The 17,286-nt window shown below is 47.8% G+C and overlaps 2 long non-coding RNA genes across 2 annotated transcripts; one reads left to right on the top strand and one right to left on the bottom strand.

Annotated features, from left to right (window-relative positions):
• Window positions 1-363: 363 nt before the first annotated feature.
• On the bottom strand, window positions 364-2,473 carry LOC113845182 (uncharacterized). Its single transcript, XR_003500568.3, has 2 exons — window positions 2,306-2,473; window positions 364-1,346 (listed from the first exon to the last, which is right to left on the bottom strand). It is a non-coding gene; the product is annotated as an uncharacterized lncRNA (long non-coding RNA).
• A 64-nt stretch (window positions 2,474-2,537) lies between these two features.
• LOC106017569 (uncharacterized) lies at window positions 2,538-9,174 on the top strand. Its single transcript, XR_001191093.5, has 3 exons — window positions 2,538-2,916; window positions 4,285-4,353; window positions 4,708-9,174. It is a non-coding gene; the product is annotated as an uncharacterized lncRNA (long non-coding RNA).
• Window positions 9,175-17,286: the final 8,112 nt, after the last annotated feature.

The following is a 17,286-nucleotide window of genomic DNA, read 5'->3' as shown; positions in this document are numbered from 1 at the left end:
CCACAAAATCAGGTGCACCTCATATCCCAGACTCCAAACTTGAGCTTGAGCATCCCCTGATCATACCATGTTTGCTCCAAAGTCAGACTGCGAAGCCAAACTCAGGTAAATCTTCCCCAAAATGACTCATGACCCCAGACACTTGCAGAGGGTTTCCACAGCTCTGCCAGCTTCTGCAACCTGCTGTTTATAGCTCGGCAACCTCTGACAACAGCTTGTCCTTATTCATCTACTGAGAGCAAAGTGCTTTCAGCCCAGGGATAGATGTGTCAGGTTGTTGGTGACTAATGGAGCTTCACTCCCATTAAGTCAGCCCGTTAATCTACTGAGGGTCACCAGAGAGCAGGGGCTCTCTGCCTCCACAAGGTACGTGCCTGCTAGCACTTGTCCTGCTCCCGAGGCTGCACGCAGGCTATTGCCTCCAAGAAAATCTCCAGCGTGCAGGAAGACAGATGGCCCCACTAGGAAGCAGAGGGAAGGATGAACATTAGGTAGTTTGTCAAAGAAAGGGGTCTCATGGTGTTGGACTGCTGTTGGCCCAAAGGACAGGCAGGGAAAGGTGCTGTCAGCAAAGATCGAGGTGCAAACAGCCAGAAGCCCTGCTGTGGCAGCCAAACCTGGCTTATTCTGTGTGTACCATTGGGGCTGGGTGTCCCGATGCAGGACACAATGCTTGTGAGGCCAGCCCTGCTGGAATCACTGCTGATATGTCACCAGCTCCTACCAGCAACTCCAGTGCTGGAGCCATTCCCACATCCAGTGCCCACGCCTATGTCCCGAGACCTCAGGAAGTTTTGCTGATGCTGCAGCCTCTTCCTCAGAGGGGATATTGATAGACTAAATTTCTGATGCTTGGACATCTATTTTTTTAAGAATTACATTATCCTTGGCACCTGTGTCCCTCTGATTCGTGAAATTTATCCAACAACCCCAAAGTCATCAGTGGGACAGGTAGTGAGGGAAAGAAAGATGATTGAAGCCTTATTTCCTTATGACACCAGACAAAAAATTCCTTTTTATGAGGTTTGCCCCCCATCTGGAATTACAGGGTATAATTTTTGTGGCTGTGTTCAGCAGCCTGAAGCCATGCTGGAGGCATCACTCAGGACCTCAGAGCAGGGTCCTGAGCCTCTCAGGTACGCAGAAAGTTGATGCCAGGCCCCTTCCAGGCTCTCGCCTGTGATGCACGTGGCCACATCTCCCTCCTCTTGGCCATGAAATCGATGCCTGTCCACCTCCACGTGCAGCCTTCCCGGAAAGGACCGAGACGTGCTCAGAGGAGAGCATTCAAACCGAGGCAGGAGCGATGCCAGCACTAATCCTGGCAGTGGAACAAGGAGTCCTTCCTGTGATGGATGGAAACACAGGAAGATCAGCATGGAACAAGAGAGCTTTCCAGTCCCTGGGCCTGGTGGCAAGCGCCCAGCCCTGATACACTGGGCAGTTTGTTTAATGCTCAGTGAGGACAGAGGGAGGGTGAAAAGCCACGCAGTGAGCCACGAGCCAGGTTCCCCGACTGCTCAGGGTGGGTTTTGGGGTATGAGAGGACAACCCCCTGGTTGGCACAGCCAGGACACAGGACTTGCTGTGAAGGCTGGATAATCACTGTGGAACAAGGGGTTCTGCCCAGCAGCTGTCACCAAAATAAGAGCAGAAATAACCTCCCCGAATGAAAGGGCCTTGCTTAGGTCCAGGGCTCCACTCTGGGCCATTCAAATTGAATCCCTCTCTCTCATTTCACATTCAGGTGCTGCAATGAATTAATAATAGCAGAATATTAATGGCTGTGCGGTTTTCTCTTGGTCAAACCTGGCTCGCCCTCACACTGCAGCAGCAGACAGGCAGCTCAGAACCCCAAATGCCAACACAGAGCCCGGGCAGGGTCTGTCTGTCCTGCAGCTGGAGCCTGATTACTGTGCTTGGCCCCGACACCAGCTTTCCAAGCTCCTGTGCCTGAGATGCTCTTGGCTTCTCATCCAACCCAAGAACACAGCACAGCCACCAGAACATTAGGAGATAGAAAACAATGAGGCAATGCAGCACCTTTCAAACCCCGAGTGGTTTCCCACTGAATTACAGATTGTCTTCCATGTTTTCTGACACCAAAATGTCTTGTCCCAGCTCTGCTGCACTGACTCGCGGCTCTGCAGCACCTGGTGAGGGCAGCTGTCTCAGCAGCACTTTCTTAGCAAGATTTATTTACCCCAGAGATGCTTGCATTGAAGGCTCTCCACAAGTATTTATCTCCTAATGTTGGTGGAGCTGATGGGCAACAAAGGGACAAAAAACTTGAAAGGGTCTATACCTGACAATCAGCATTGCACCAAGAATGCAGGCTTTCCTAGCTCTTAATTTGGATCTATTTCAATATAAGAACTGATTGCACTGCTCTTAAAATGCCCCAGCCCTGTCCATAGCTTGGCTTTCCTGACTGCTAAGTGGCTGGTACAACCCCAGCTGTGGGGCAGAGGGAAAGCCCCAGCAAACATCAGCTTCACAGCTTTCAGCTGGTGAGGTCTGCAGTCAGCTGGTTACAACTTCCAGCAGAGTGCCATGGGGCAATAAAGGACACATGGAAATGGGATACTCACCCTGGGGAGAGTGTGGGGAAAGCCTTTTTGCACCCTAGTTATCCTCCTCTGTTGCATTGTGTGCCTGGCACAGGCCCTTCCCCAAAGGCAAGAAAACATAAAACGTTTCATGAGCTAGAAGAATGGGGAAAGTTTATGAAGAGCTGCTGGCACTATATTCACAAGCAGGCAGAGGGAACGGAGTGATTTTTATTTTCCACCACGCTTAGATTATTGTCATAAAGCTCTCAGAGATGCCTGGCACGAGGGGATGTAACAGCAGGAAGACTGGAGAGCGTCACTACAGGGCGAGCAGCGTCTTGTGAGGTCTGAGATAAACGGCTCTGTGAGTACAACTGTGAGCAATTCCCTGTGGAACAGGCTGGGCACACGTACACATTTTTTCTCTGTATTAAAACTTGCAGAAGATTGTTGGGCATTGTCAACATTTGCATTTACTGCACGATTTTGCTTCTCTGCTTGCTGTTCACACACTGCCTTGCTGAAATGCAACCTGCTCCATGCGTAAAGGTTACTGGCATGTAAAGCAAGCGTCTGTTTCATGTATGCTGAAGACCACATCTCAGGATATGAAATCTAACATTACAATTTGTTTTTCAAATATGATTGAGGACACAATATGCTCTGTCCATCCTTGGGCCTGTGCTGCTTCTTCCACACAACAGATTTTGAAGTCAGATCCATCACAGAGTTACTCCAGCTGCCCCATGGGGGATGCAGCCCATCACCCCGCTGCCCACATCCATGTCCAACCCAGCCCCAAACAGCAAGGATATTTCTTCTTGGGATGGCCAGTAAGAGGCAGGGATGGTCCCACTAAAAGGCTCCAAGTCCCAAGGCTGAGTCTGGGGTGTAAGTAAATAGGAAAATCAGCTCCTAATTTCTAGCTGGAGAAAAAGATTGTCTGGCATTGCTTAGCAAATGAACAAGAAGCCCTGCATTGTTTGTTTATACAGTCACCCTCCTCCTCTCCTGGTGAGCTGCAATTATAGGAACTTAATGAACCTTTTTCAAGTCATAGGGATTTGTTTTACACAGCCCATGCAGACTCTAGAGAAGCAGAATACACACTCTGGAGACAGAAAGGGATTTTGAGACAAACTGGTGGAGCAGTCCTTCCAATCTGTTGTCCTTTCAAATTCTTTAAATGAGATAGCTCTTTACAAATTAGGATCTCCTCAGCCAAACCCCAAACCAAACCATCTGCATACACAGTGGCTTTAAATAAGCAATCCTGCAACCGCAAATAATATATGGTGAGAAATTGTTGGTCGATTAGCAATCCTCCTCCTCCCCGTGTCCCAGAGGAAGCATATGCAGGACAGAGTGTTCATTTGCTGGCATGGATGCACGGTTTTCCTTTCATTTCATCTTGCTTTTGTAAACAGACCCATTTGTGTGCCACTGAGGACAGAGGATGTCATATGGCCTGTTCCCACTTACAGGTTCCCTCAACATGCCATCACACTTCATTAAAAAATGAGTGGGAGGATAAGGAGCCAGCCTGTTAATCCTCCTGGGGTCACGGGGGTGAGAGGTTTCTTCTCGGTGTCACTGGGGTGAGAGGGTGAGGGCTCTCACTTTCACAGGAGCCAGCCTCTGCACGGAGTGAAAATTAAATATTGGGCTCTTGGGATCATTTAATTTATAGCTCCAGCAGCTGCCAATAGCCTCCTTTTTCCATTTTCCACAGGGCAGATCGTGTTCACAGGCATCTGCAAGACTAAGGAGGTGTGCTGCTCTATCTGCCTCTCTGCTCAAGGTACGTTTAAGGTACCATAAGTGTCTCTATGGAGATGACAATTTCCCTCTCACTACCTCTGCCTCTGGTAGTTGTTGGGAATATTGCTGGGCTCCAAAATTAGATGGAGATAGAGAAAAAATATCTTAATTTTATAAAACTAAATTCAGATAGTAAAATAATAATCTGTCCTATGTTGTGGTTAGGTTCAGGTACTGCACATCAGGGCTTTTAACTTCTAAGCTTAGCTCTATCATTAATTTGACTTTAGTATGTAGGCTTGGCTGTGTTTCCTGACTGCTCTATCAATTTTCCCATCACTACCAGTGGAATAACAGCTCGGAGCACTAAGGATTTGTTTGTTAATATTTGTAGGCCATTTTGAGATCCATTTTGAATTATTGTTTGTGGATTTAGAAGAGTTCCAGCAGTGATTTCAGAGCATGCTGTGGATCTGAGGTACCTCCTACAAAATGGATTTGGCCTCCGTTCCTTCATTCTGTTCCCTTGGTCAACTTCTCTGTGCCAGGGAAAGCAGTAACAGAGAAAGGATGGAGAATTCCTGCTGCATTTCCCAATTCAGAGTAAGAACTCAGCTCCTAAGATCAGAGAACATAACTTCCAGCTGATTAACCAATACACAAGCTCGATATACAAGCTCGGTGTGCAGTGAGCACTGGCTGCCTTTGGCGAAATGATGGGAAGGCAGCCAAAGACAAACATGCTGGATGTCTGCAGGCTGGAAGAAGAGTAGACGAGGGGAATTGGAGTCAAAAGCAGTTCTATGTCCTCTGGTTTGCTGTTGTGTTCAGATCCCCCAGCCTGAGTGGGATCTTTGACATGCTCGTACTGCTGCCAGCTGCCTTCACATCCATGCACATCCTGCATACAGATGGTCGGACTGAGCATCCTGACTTTCTCCTCCATCAATTGAGGTGATACAATAATCGTATCAAGGGATCTGTGATGAAAACTATAATGCACATAGATGAAAGGAGAGGATCTGAGTAGGAAAAATGCAGTCTTGTGCTCCGCATAAAAGCGGTGCCCATTGACACACTTACTTTGTAGATCTGTGATTGTGACTTCATTAATTTAAGCCTGTTTGAAGACAGCGGTGTTTTGCAGCTGACAGCAGCAAGGCCAGCGAGGAGCAATCTATTACAAAACAGGCTGTGTAGTTCACCGTGTAATTGGGACTTGCTGCTGAGCTCCCTTCTTTGGAAGGGGATTTCTAAAACATTTCTTATCACGATTAATAGGAGCCTGCCAAAATGTGCCTCCTCTTCCCCTCCTACAACCCATTCCAGTGGGAGAGCTCCCATTTTTGCCAGACGGTGCCATCTGTAACCACCCCTGTGCTAACAAAAGCGTATTCAAGCCATAAATTCCCAATAAACTAAATATAGTCAGGGACAGAATTTGAAATTCCTCTTACTGAGCAGAGATATTTTCTTATAAAAGAGTTTTCTTGAAATGAAACCCGACGTGATCCAGCCTCCAGAAGAGAAGGCAAATATTTATCACCAGAGGGGAATGTGAGGAGAAGGAGGGCCCTCATAGTAACTCATCACGGGCTGTTCAGGGAGTCCATTCATTTCTCTATAATCAACACAACCTGGCAAAGAATGTTTCTCTCTTGTCCTCTCTCCTTGTAAGTCCTGTTTCTTCGGGAGGATCCTTATAGCCTTTGAAATGCTTTAAAAGGTCAGACTACACAGCGGGAGGAACTGCAGAGACGGGGCGGGGGAAAGCAGCAGAGGAAAAGGCCATCAGTGGAAACCCACTGAGAGGAGAATACTGGCTAGATAAATAATATCATATTAAGTAGAATTCAAGAGCCAGGCCTGCCATGCTCCAGTAACAGAGAGTGAATAATTACAGCAGAGGTTAGGAGGTGAAAGCCTGTCTCCTGTAGGGGATGAGGAGAGGATAATAAGCTTAGCACGCTCACAAAGGCAGCCAAGGAAATCTGACCCTTTATCACACTGTTATCTGTAGAGAAGTAGATGAGATTAGGCCCATAATGGGATTGGTGCCACATGAAGCTTTGCATTTCTGACGTTGCAAGGAGGTTACTGACACCAATCCCTGCTAATTTATTGAATTGCTGCAATAAAAATGCCTTCTCTACTGAAAATAGCAGAGAGTAACTGAATAAACCTCTTGAGTAAAAGGGGATTCATTGCCTGAAGAGGATTTGCAGGGCACAGCAGTTATTGAGTTAGCAGATTCAGAAGCAGCCAGCTGCCCTGGCGAGGGCTTGAACTGCATAATGATGCTTTCTTGGGCCGTCCTGCCTCCTACCCACCGTGTGTGAGGAACCGGGCTCCTGCTCCCATGTCAAAGAGCAGGGAAGTGACCTGCTCAACAGCCAGGCTTCGAGCAGAGGTCGGCTTCACCTTCATTCTCGTGCCAGGCTAACGCAGGAGTCAGAGCAGGAGCAGGTCCTCGTGCTCCCTGCTGTCCTCTGGGGACTCTTCTCCTCCTCTGAGCTTTGCAACTACATTTCAGGGGTGTTTTTTTCCCCCTTTGGAAAGAACTTCTTATTATTTTGGATGACTGATTTTATTCTCCCCACAATCTGTGAGCTTCTCATTGTCTGTGTGGCCCAAACACATTAGTATCCCGGGAACTCCTGACAGCTATTGACAGAAAATATTGTTTAAGTAGCGGCGACTGATAAAGCACAGATGAAAATGGGTTGAAGTTGGCTGTAAACAATTATTGTGTGAAAAGCATGTGACTACAGTAGCTCTTAGTGAGTCAGCTAAGACAAGCTAAAGATGAAGAAAGTTGAGAATAATACTGTGGGAATGGTTTTTCAGAGAACAGTAGATTTACAACCTCCTCCCCTCCCAAAAAAAGAAAGCTGAATTCTTTGATACTTTGAACACTTCCAGAGACAAAAGCTAAGATGGAAGAAAACAACATCTTGAGAAAGTCAAAATGCAGTGTTTCATCATTTTCAAGATCAGATGGACTACAATCAAAGTGGTCAGACCATAATTTTGAAATGGTTTTGTTGCCAAACTGCCCCATTCTGTGAAAAAGACACAGGAAAAAAAAAAAAAAAAAGGTTTGAAAGAGTTAAATTAGCTGAAAATGATACTAAATGAAAGCTTTTGAGTTGAGCCAAAATAACATTTTTCATCTTTTTTTTTTTTTTTTTTTCAGAAGGAAATAAAAATGTTTTGATTCAGTGCAGGCTAAATTTTTATTAGCTTTTTCTATTCAAGCATCAATCAAAAAAAAAAAAAAAAAAAAGCCCTCTTTTTTTCCCTTGTGCTAATTCAGAGCACTCTTGGCAGGAGAGGGTACATCCCCAAGAAGCAGCTTTTCATTTGTGCTTCGCCGTGTCATACCAAGAATAATTTTTCCACTTAACCAAACCATAACTTGGTGTGTTTAGCAAATTCCTCCCGAAGGAAACTGGGATGGAGCAGGAGGCAGCGGGGGCCAGGAAAGAAGTGCTGTGACAGCGGTGTGGGAAAGCGAGGACCAGGAGAGCAGCTCGAGGTGTGTAAAGATCTGCTCTGCAAAGACATGCAGAGATAGGAAGCAGGCAGGGCTGTTTCCCCCTCTTTCATATCATGTTTGTTTTAACTCATCAGCGTTTCTGTGCTAATTTGGGGATATAGTTGTGGGAAACTTTCAGCCCCTTAATCATCCAGCTTGGAAAACGCCAGCGAGCATGATAAACAAACCCTTCAAGATGACAAATGGAGATGGGCTAATTCCTCGCAGAGGACTTTCTCTTTCGTCTTGCTGGGAAGATGGGTGCACAAGTGGACGAACGAAACAGCCGTTCCCACAGGGGAAGACGCTGCGAGCACAGAGCTTAGCTCTTGCCTCCCATGGGGGAGAGGTCTTTCTGCCTGTAGAACGAAACTTGTTTTAAATGCCCCAAATATGACACTGGGAATAACTTAAACAAGAGTCTGAGAGCCACGGGACAGTGAGAAGCTGAGTCGTGTTACTCAGCCAAGTGACAAATCTAGGGTGCAGAAGGTAGAGTGTACAGCACAGAGCTCATCCTGTAGGACACAGACACTTTTTCTCCTGGAAACACTGGGTATTTTACAGTGATGATATCTCAGAAGAGTGCTTGACCCCCACCGTCAGCTCGTTAAAGAAGCAATCTTCCCTGACACCAGCAACCGTTGGTATGAAATGTTATGAAACTCTCACCCTTGCTCTTCTTAGTAACAGAGTTTTCCAAAACAACCTCAAACACAAACTTTCTACCAGAAGAGGGTTCTAGTCTGCAAAATAATCCTGCAATCACATGGAAATTTAACTCGCAGTCCAAAGCACCAATTGGCCCTCCAGTACCTCAGGCTTAATAGCATCTTCGCTGCTGCAAGAGCTGAGACCAAGGGGCAGGACCAGGCTGGCAATGTGGCCTCCACGGTGTAACCAGCCAGGCTGCAGTGCCCTTATTCCCAGAGTCAGCATCTCAGTGCTTGGAACCAGAGTGAAAGGTTACCATTTTGATCTGCTTGCTTCTTACAGGCATTTTCCACTGGGAAAAAAAAAAAAGGAAAAAAAAAAAAAGATGACGCACAGGGAAAAAAGCCATGAAGAAGGACCTCCTGTCCTCCATCCCCTCCTCTCGTGTAGTCCCCTCCATTTCTTTCTAGCCATTTAATTGGAAAGTATATTTGCTCGCCCTTGCTTTGTGACGCACTCCAGATATCATGTTCCCTCCTGATTGCTTCCACTTTGTTTGCCTATATATTAATTCTTACAGCTCGCTGCCTGGCTCTGCAGAGCCAGCCTCTGCCGGGAGGACAGCCCCTCTGCCAGCCCCAGGGCACGTACCGGGTGAGGCCATCCGACTTTCTCACCACCCAGTGAAAGAACACCTTGTTTGGGATGGCGGCTTGGATTTTCCACTGGGGGCAGACACAGGACTTCACAGGAGGGAGGTGGCGACGGACTCGTGCATGTCCGTAACAGGAAAATAGGATGTCTCTTATTCCTGGCAGTGATAAAACCCCGCAGCCCCAGAAATGAGGCAACCAGGACATCTTGTCCCACTTCCCAGGCAGCACAGGTGATGTTCTTCATTGACCTCAGCCCTGAAAAAAAAGGGAGCACACGGTAGCAGAGTTTCATCCTTCCTTTGCAGCAGGAAGGACGGACACACACACACTTCCTCCACCCCAAATTTTCCCTTCCTGAGCATCCTTGCTCCCTTGCTGCAGCACTGTGGGCTCCCAGCGTGGTGCCACGTAGCAGTTCAGGAGACATCTCACTGCTTCCCGACGTCTTCCCCTTTTCTCACATGCTCTGTGCACAGGTCTCCCTGTACTGGTGTTGATGAGATCGATGATAAAATACCGATGGGAAAACTCCAGAGGCTGGTGCAGAGACTGGCTGAGACAGGAGCAGCTGAGGGCTCTTCCTCACCCCCTTTGCCACTGGGGACACAATGGCAAGAGAGCCTCAGGTGGTGCTGGAACTGTCACAAGATCTTCCAGATGCATTTCTGTTTCTTACTTAGGTGGCAAATTGCACGAAGTGAGGCTTGTCCCTCCCTGCGCCCTCCAGACTTCTGGCACTCAGCTGTATCTGTAGCATAACTACATCTCCTGTCGGCTCTGTAAATAAAGCCTTGCAACACAAAAGGCGGTCTGGATTAGCAGTTTATCAGTCCAGATGAGCACCAGAAAGGAATGCCGGGAAAAATCCAGGAACAGTCTGAGGCAAAAACTACTTCCCATTTATTCAGCTTTGCACTGCAGCACAGCAATACCAGCAAGAACAGAATGAGCACTTATATCAGACAACCATGCAAATATTTTCATGGAGCACTTCCTGGGTATTCCTTTTTCTCTATTGCTTTACCTACCTACGTTTTCATAAGTGAAAACTTTTGCTGAGTTACCTTTGCTGAGGGAAATCAGGAGCTAGCAAGACAACAGGGCTGTTTCCCAGGTGTTTGGGGGAGAAGGAAGGCACAACCCCTCAAATTTATTTTTCTGCACCCCACCAAAACCAGAGAGTGAATATTCAGCCGTCAGCCCTTCCCAAGTCACTCAGTTGGCACACGCCTGCGGGTGTGCACGCTGGCACTGACACACACACGTGCACAGATGCCACACTTCGCTGCAGCCATCCCTGGGTGGGATTTGGCAGGCATTACCTCGAGGATCCTCTGCAAGCTCAGCAGAAGCACACCAAGCATGCAAGCCAGCACGTACAGAAGACGGACTGCTTCCCTGCAGCCTTCGGGGTGGTTCACGCTGCTGCAGGAATGCAGAGCAACCTCTGCACCTTCAGGCTGGCTCCTGAGTCCCGAAGGAGCTCCTCTCCCTCTGGCTGATGCCAGCACAGTGCCTGGGCTGAAGGCATGCTGTAGATTTCCAGAGGCTGGATGGGGAGCAGAGCTGAGTTATTCCCTCCTTGTTTGCAGGGTCCAGAAACTAAAGAGCTAATGCACAGATGGTGAGCACTGCAGTCCCCTCCCTGCTGCCCCAGAAGAGCCGAGGGATGGTGCTGTAGGACTCCTGCTCTGCACCAGGACACTTGCAGACAACCTCCCAACCAAGCCCAAACTATCCCAGCACCAACTGGCCCAAAGCATGCAGTGGTGCAGCACCGCCAGGAATAACGTGTGTGTTTATACAACACCCTGTGTGCCTGTCACAAAACCTGGTGCCCCAGGAAAGCAACGACAACCCCAGGCTGCTTGATTTCAGCAATGACCAGGAACAGATTTGACAGATCAGTAGAGGAGGCAGTGGTGTCCCCATCAGCAGCGCCTTGCAGCTGGTGAGGAGCAGGAGAGCGCCCATGTAGCTGCACGTCCCCGCAATCACATCCTGGCTGTGTCCACCCCAGCTTTGACTGGAAATCAGGGAACACAAGCACGTCAAAGAGGCTGGGAGCGGGAGGCTGCCAGACACGCACACCCCGTCCTTCCCCACTGGAGTCAACAGAAACATGGAGCATTTGGGGGCCAGGAAAAGACACCTCCCTCTTTACTTTTTCTGGCTTTGGACTGCGAGGAAATGTTCTCCTGCAGCTGGTGAAAGGAAAACCCTTTTCTGCCAACCCCCTGCCGGGTGAACAGATGCAGGAGGTGAGGAGCTGGGTGTGCCGAGGCTGCTGCTCTGCTCGTCTCGGGCCACTTGCACCAAGCACAGAACCACACAGACAGAAAGATTTGTCGAGGCGTCGTTAAAAAAAAAAAAAAAAAAAAAAAAGAGGGTATTATTTTTAAACATTCGAAATTACCGCTGTGCTCTGTAAGGTGGCATTTCCCACCCAGCTGGGAAGGGCGAATGACAGCCACCTGCTTTGTGGGAGGAAAAGGAGAGGAAAATTGCTGCGTGGAGGCATCTCCACTGTGCATTGATTGCTCTCTCTGTATGAGTGGGGTCTACACTGTCACATCCTCAGGTCCCTGTCTGGTAGAGGAAGCTTTCACACCTCTCCAGCTGTTTCTGTCTCCCCACAGCCCCCCGCTGTTGCAAGCTGGCCCTTCACCCTTCTCAGTCACTTGGGGCTGTCCCACACCCCAGCCCTGCTCTCTTACACCTCACTCTGTGGTCCGAACAGAAGAGCTCACATCAGTTTGAGGTGATCCAAGCCAAGTTTGGTTGTATCACTGGCCTTCAGACCTGTGAGTTAAAGCTCTCTTAGCTGCACAGGGTTATGGTGTCTGTGTAGGTACTTTTGGTTATACCTGGGAGAAGGTACGTGCTGCGTGTGCCTTCAGGTCATTAAGCCCTGAAAATGTTCTTCCTTCCTTCCTTTATTTATTTATTTAATCTCTATTTATTGTGTCTAACACATTGACACCCAACAAAATATTTCTCCCTGGAAGAGTTAATAGAGAAGCAGGAACAGTGCCCCAGAGTGGAGCAGCCTTCCCAGCCCGTGGGGTTCAAGGGGCTTCTCTCTTCTTGGCATTTCAGAGCTTACAATGGAAGCTACAAAGTTTGTAAACGTTCCCACTTGGCAGCGGTTTTGTGTTTACTTAGACTTTGATTTATAAAGTGCATCTCAAAGTCCCCTTCCAAGACGAGCTATTTGCTGTATCAATCAGCATCTGCGTGGGGCTCAGATGTGGATGCAGGGCTCCCAGCATAATTCCCTTAAGTGCAGCCTGCAGAGCTCTCTGTCATTTCATACTTAGTTTCCTATTGATTGTCCAATACATTTTGCTTCAGGCCATGTTATTAGATAGATGCAGAGGTTTCTCAATGCTGACTTCACTCCAAAACTACTTGGCAAGCATCCCACCGGCACACGGCACTGGCCCCGCTGTGTATGTATTATTTCATGCTGGGTCAGACTGGAATTGCTCGGATATTTCTCACTGGACACCCAGCAGTAGGTGGGTTGTCACCTGGTTCTGGAGGACCAATGACCATCTTCTGGCCAGAATTAAAACTAGCCAGGAGTTGGTCATGGGCCTCCTGTCACTCAAAATAGCTTTGCTGGGGATCAAGTGACTGCTTTGTGACAGGTCTGACCAAGGGGATATTTTGCGACACGAGTTGACACCTGGAGGGCTCCTGAGAGGAGAGGTGGAGTTTGCTTGGTGGGGCTCAAGAGATGGCTGGAGAGGTGGGTTTGGGACAGCTGGCCAACAGGAGTCATGAGCAAACCAGTTTGCAGCATGGAGAAGTCCCCAAATCCATGATGGGAGCCACCTTAGCACAATGCACGTCTCCACCCCAAGGAGAGATGTGGTGGTGGTGGTGTTTTTTTTATTATTATTATTTGTTTGGTTGTTTGGTTTGGTTTTGGTTTATTTTATTGGTTTGATTTGATTTGTGCTTTTTCATTATTTTTTTTCTTTCTTCTTTTTTCTTTTTTTTGTGGTGGTGGTGTTTGTTTTTTTCTTTCTTTTTTTCCCCACAATTATTTTCACTGGCCAGTAAACAAGGCAAGGGACACGCTCCGTTTCAGGGCTTCCTCACACAGCAGACAGGCAGAGTAATTCTCTCCTGCTTTTAAACACAGCCAGTCCAGCTAAGAAACAGGAAGAAAGCTCTTTTGGTCGGCAGAGCCCTTCCCCAGCAAATGTCTCCCCTGGATCTGTTCTATTAAGCCCTTGGGAGCTTGGAAACACTTTTCAGGTGTAAAAATAGTGCCTGCAAAGTCAGCAGTCAATCCCTGCTCTTGGACAGGTTGTATGGCAGGGGATTTTTTTGCTGTATTTAATCCCCCAGACCAGTTCCAAACTCTATTCAAGGAAACAGGGACTCTCCCTGGCCATCCCAGTGCATGAAATACTGAACAATATTCCACCTGAGCCACGGCAGGGAGGAAACTGCAGAAAACAGATTTCCTGGTAAATTGAGCTCAGATCCGCATTACAGAAACGATCCCAAGCAGCAGCGATGCTGAAAAACCCCTGGGACCCCAAAAAGGCTGCCACCCTGGGAGCCTGCCCTGGGGTATCCCCAAGCCCCCTCTCAGCCCCGTTCTCCCTGCAGACTCCCCAGTGACCCCATCCTGACCAACTGCAGTGTTTTGGGGTTAAAGTCAGGAGGCCATTCACTGAGGCACAGGCTGGAGGGAGGTTTTGCTCATCTGGAAAGCACTCCCAGGTTTCCTAAGGGTCCTTTTTGTTCTCCATCAGGGCACTGCATGAAAGGAGGAGGCTGGTGGGCAACAGGGCATTTGCCAGGGGTGCCCAGGAGTCATTACTGGTCTACTTGGGGTGGACATTATCAGCAATTCCCAAAGAGGACCCTCTGTCCCAGCACTTCCACCCCAAACCCTGAGGTTTAGCAACACTCCTAATATCCCCTCCAGAACCTCTCGCACAAAAAGTTCCCACTTCAGTAAATCAGCATTTTCTGACAAAACAAAACAAAACAAAACAAAACAAAACAAAACAAGCTATTTCTCCAGAAAATTCTCAGTTGTCTCAACCGCTAATAGCCCATGCTAGTTGAATGCCCCAGGGACTTATCACTTTGTTATGTTCCTGGCACCACTTTTCCATGGAACTTGCAAATTGTTGTTTGCCCAGCTCCGCCTCTAACAGATCAGGAGAAATTCTGGCTACTGCAGCAGAGGAAAATAGCAGAGTGTGTCCACTTTTGCTACTTCAGAGTTGTTCAACCAGAAAATAATGAAGAGAGAATTGTTTTTCCTTGGCTACGCAGTGTAAGTTATTGGTGAATAAATAAGCCCAGAGGCCAGGGGATGAAGTATTTATTGATTTGTGCAGTGTTTATTTCTGAGTTAATTTGCAACCCACATAAAGAGAGAAAGAAATCGCTGTGATAAATATAAAATATGCTTTATATTGTGCGTATTATGAAAAGAGCTTCAATAAAAAGATTATTACATCTTTCTATGGGGTGTTCACTGGGTTTGCCTGTTTTCAGATCTGACAGTATAATGTGATCAAATCTTAGCAGTCGCAAGGCAGCCCCACACAGTTTTTATACTTTGCTTTATAGCACAGAGATGCCATTCTGCAAAGCTGAAATTTAGTGGGAGAAGGAGATGCAGGAGACATAAAAGGAGATGAAGGAGATGTAAAAAATGCACTATCTCAACTCCTTCGGAGATGAAATAATAGTCCCTTCTAGCTATGTATAGGTGTCTGGATGGGATTCCTCTATGTACAGCAAGCTCACATTGCCATCTCCTCAAATTTTCAGCGACTCAGAGATGACAAGGCTTAATACAGGAGACGGCTATGCTCTGACAACTCCATCTGACTGCACTGTCTGCCACAGGTCCCCAGCTAATTAACTATTGATCTAAACTTTTGAGATTTTATTAGAATCTTCTGGATGTCACATTATTGCTAATAAGGCTTTAACATACAGCGGAGAGAGAAGATGAAATGTCCAAAATGATAATTTCTCAAGAAGCATTACCCCGTTCGCAAGGCAGCCTGTGGGTGTGTACGTGCTAGCTCCGTGTGTGCTTGCAGAGAGCACTGGCTGGTTCAACTGCTTCGTGGGAGCTCCAGGACACTGCAGGCCCTGGCTCCTGGTGTTAAAGTCTTTGGACCCGATGTTACAAGACCTTTTATCTGCCTGTAAACTAGCCAGCAGCTTGCTAAACGGATCCCGTGAGTACAAGCAGTGCACGGCAGCAGGGCGGAGGAGGGAGGAGCACCAGGCTGGGTTTCCTGCAGCACACGCAGAGGTTCAGCAGAAGATCTCAGCAGGCATCTCCCATCTGAGGCTGCACGTGCCAGAGCCTGTTCTTCTTTGGCACAGAGCAGCAACACGAATGAGGAAGAGAGGCACCAAACCTCTGATCGCCGAGGGGACCACGCTGGCTCCAGCACGAGGCACTCTGAGCAGTTCCTTTGGCCTGTTTCCCACTCTGAACTCCCAGCTGGTTTAAAAGAAGGAACATGCTGTATGGTGAGCTACCGTTCCCATATCAACATCCCTACAGCAGCAGAAAGGGCACATCCTCTCCTGTCCGGGTCACGCTTCTTTGCCAAGCTCTTCATTGTCAGTGGGCGCAGCAGGTTGTGTGCTCTCGTTGAACAGGAACTGGCCAGCACTTCTGAGCAGCTTCCAAGTAAGAGATGCTGGAATCCACTGAATAAATACAGAAGGACAGGTCTAAACAAGCACGGCTCAAGTGGCACAATTCATCTAGCTTCCTGTCAGGGCCTTATCTGTTAGCCTTTCTATTTTTGTTTCTTTGCCGTAGCATATTTTCTTTATTTGTATTGTACTTCCTGGCAGTAGTTCTCTAGTGCTGCCTCCAGCTGCCTTCCTAAAGGTGCTCCACAAGGGAATGCCTCATCACCGTAACCTTAGTGATTCACAGTGATTCTTCTTTATGTCAAAAAATAACATATTATGAGGAAGAAACCCAAATTCCCGTGCTCTGTACACTTGCCACAGAAAGAGAGACACCAAGGAGCTTTGATGCCTTTGTTGTTCTCAGACACACTTAGGAAAGGCAGCACCATACTGTGCCCATGTGAATTAGACGTGTTCTGTCTTTACAAGAGCTTTATGAAGTGTCCCTTAAAGCTTTTCCATGCTAAGCATTGCCATGCTGCTGTTTGGCATCCAAGGCTGATGGAAAGCTTCCTGAACATTCAGAAACAAAAGCAGCTTGTTTTAGGAAGAGCCATAGGCCAGAAGAGGGAAATACATTCGGTGCCTCCCATTATCTGTGGTGGTGCTTTGCCTAGGCTGCCTGCACCAACATTGGCAGAAGGGCAAAGTTTATCTTGCAGCAGTGACTGGGAGGATGCTGCTGGCCTTGGCAAACCCATAGCACGTTGCACTTCTCCACAGCTTTGTGCTTGTTTTGCTACTCTGCGAGCAGGGAAATGGTGGAAATTGGTGGTGGTGTTTTGCTCATACTGTGGCAAACATAGCAGAATCCTTTGTCCAGATGCTCCCCACAAAATTCCCCTTCCACTTCAGCTCTATTTGTCAGGCCAAAAAGCGATATGCTTTTTTTATGATTTTAACAGTGGTAGACGCTGGAGTTGTCTTCATTATCTGCAAGGAGCATCCCCATGGCCATGCTCATGCCCAGCCTTGCTGCTCTGGCTGGAGAGGTCCTTGTCCAGCAGCAGAGGCACTGTGCACTGCGGTGGAGATGGCAGGGACATGGCACACATGGCACCCCTCCTCAGGATACTCAGCAAACCTCGCTTTAAAAGTGGAGTGAGCGCAACTTACAGGATAAAGGTACTAGTGGTGGGGAAATCCAGCAGTATTTTCCTGGAGGTGAACACTGACGTGATTGCCTGGCTGGTGTCACACCCAGAGCTGCCTCTCCACCTTCTCAGAGCCTTCCTTTGGCTGGTGAGATGGGTTTCAGGAGCTGACATATATACACGAGAAATGAACCTCTCCAGCCTGTGCTCATTTTCCTGTTTAAATCAGCGTGTTTTACCATAGCAACTACCAAAGAAGGATTCAGCAATGTTTGAGCAAACAAACACCTATTAAAGATCCCTTCTGAAATATTTATGCTTTGTTC

The sequence above is a fragment of the Anas platyrhynchos genome, chromosome 14 (assembly GCF_047663525.1).
Source record: "Anas platyrhynchos isolate ZD024472 breed Pekin duck chromosome 14, IASCAAS_PekinDuck_T2T, whole genome shotgun sequence".
Classification (NCBI taxonomy): Eukaryota; Metazoa; Chordata; class Aves; order Anseriformes; family Anatidae; genus Anas; species Anas platyrhynchos.
Note: the sequence above shows the minus strand (reverse complement) of the source record. Positions and strands in the feature narration are given on the sequence as shown.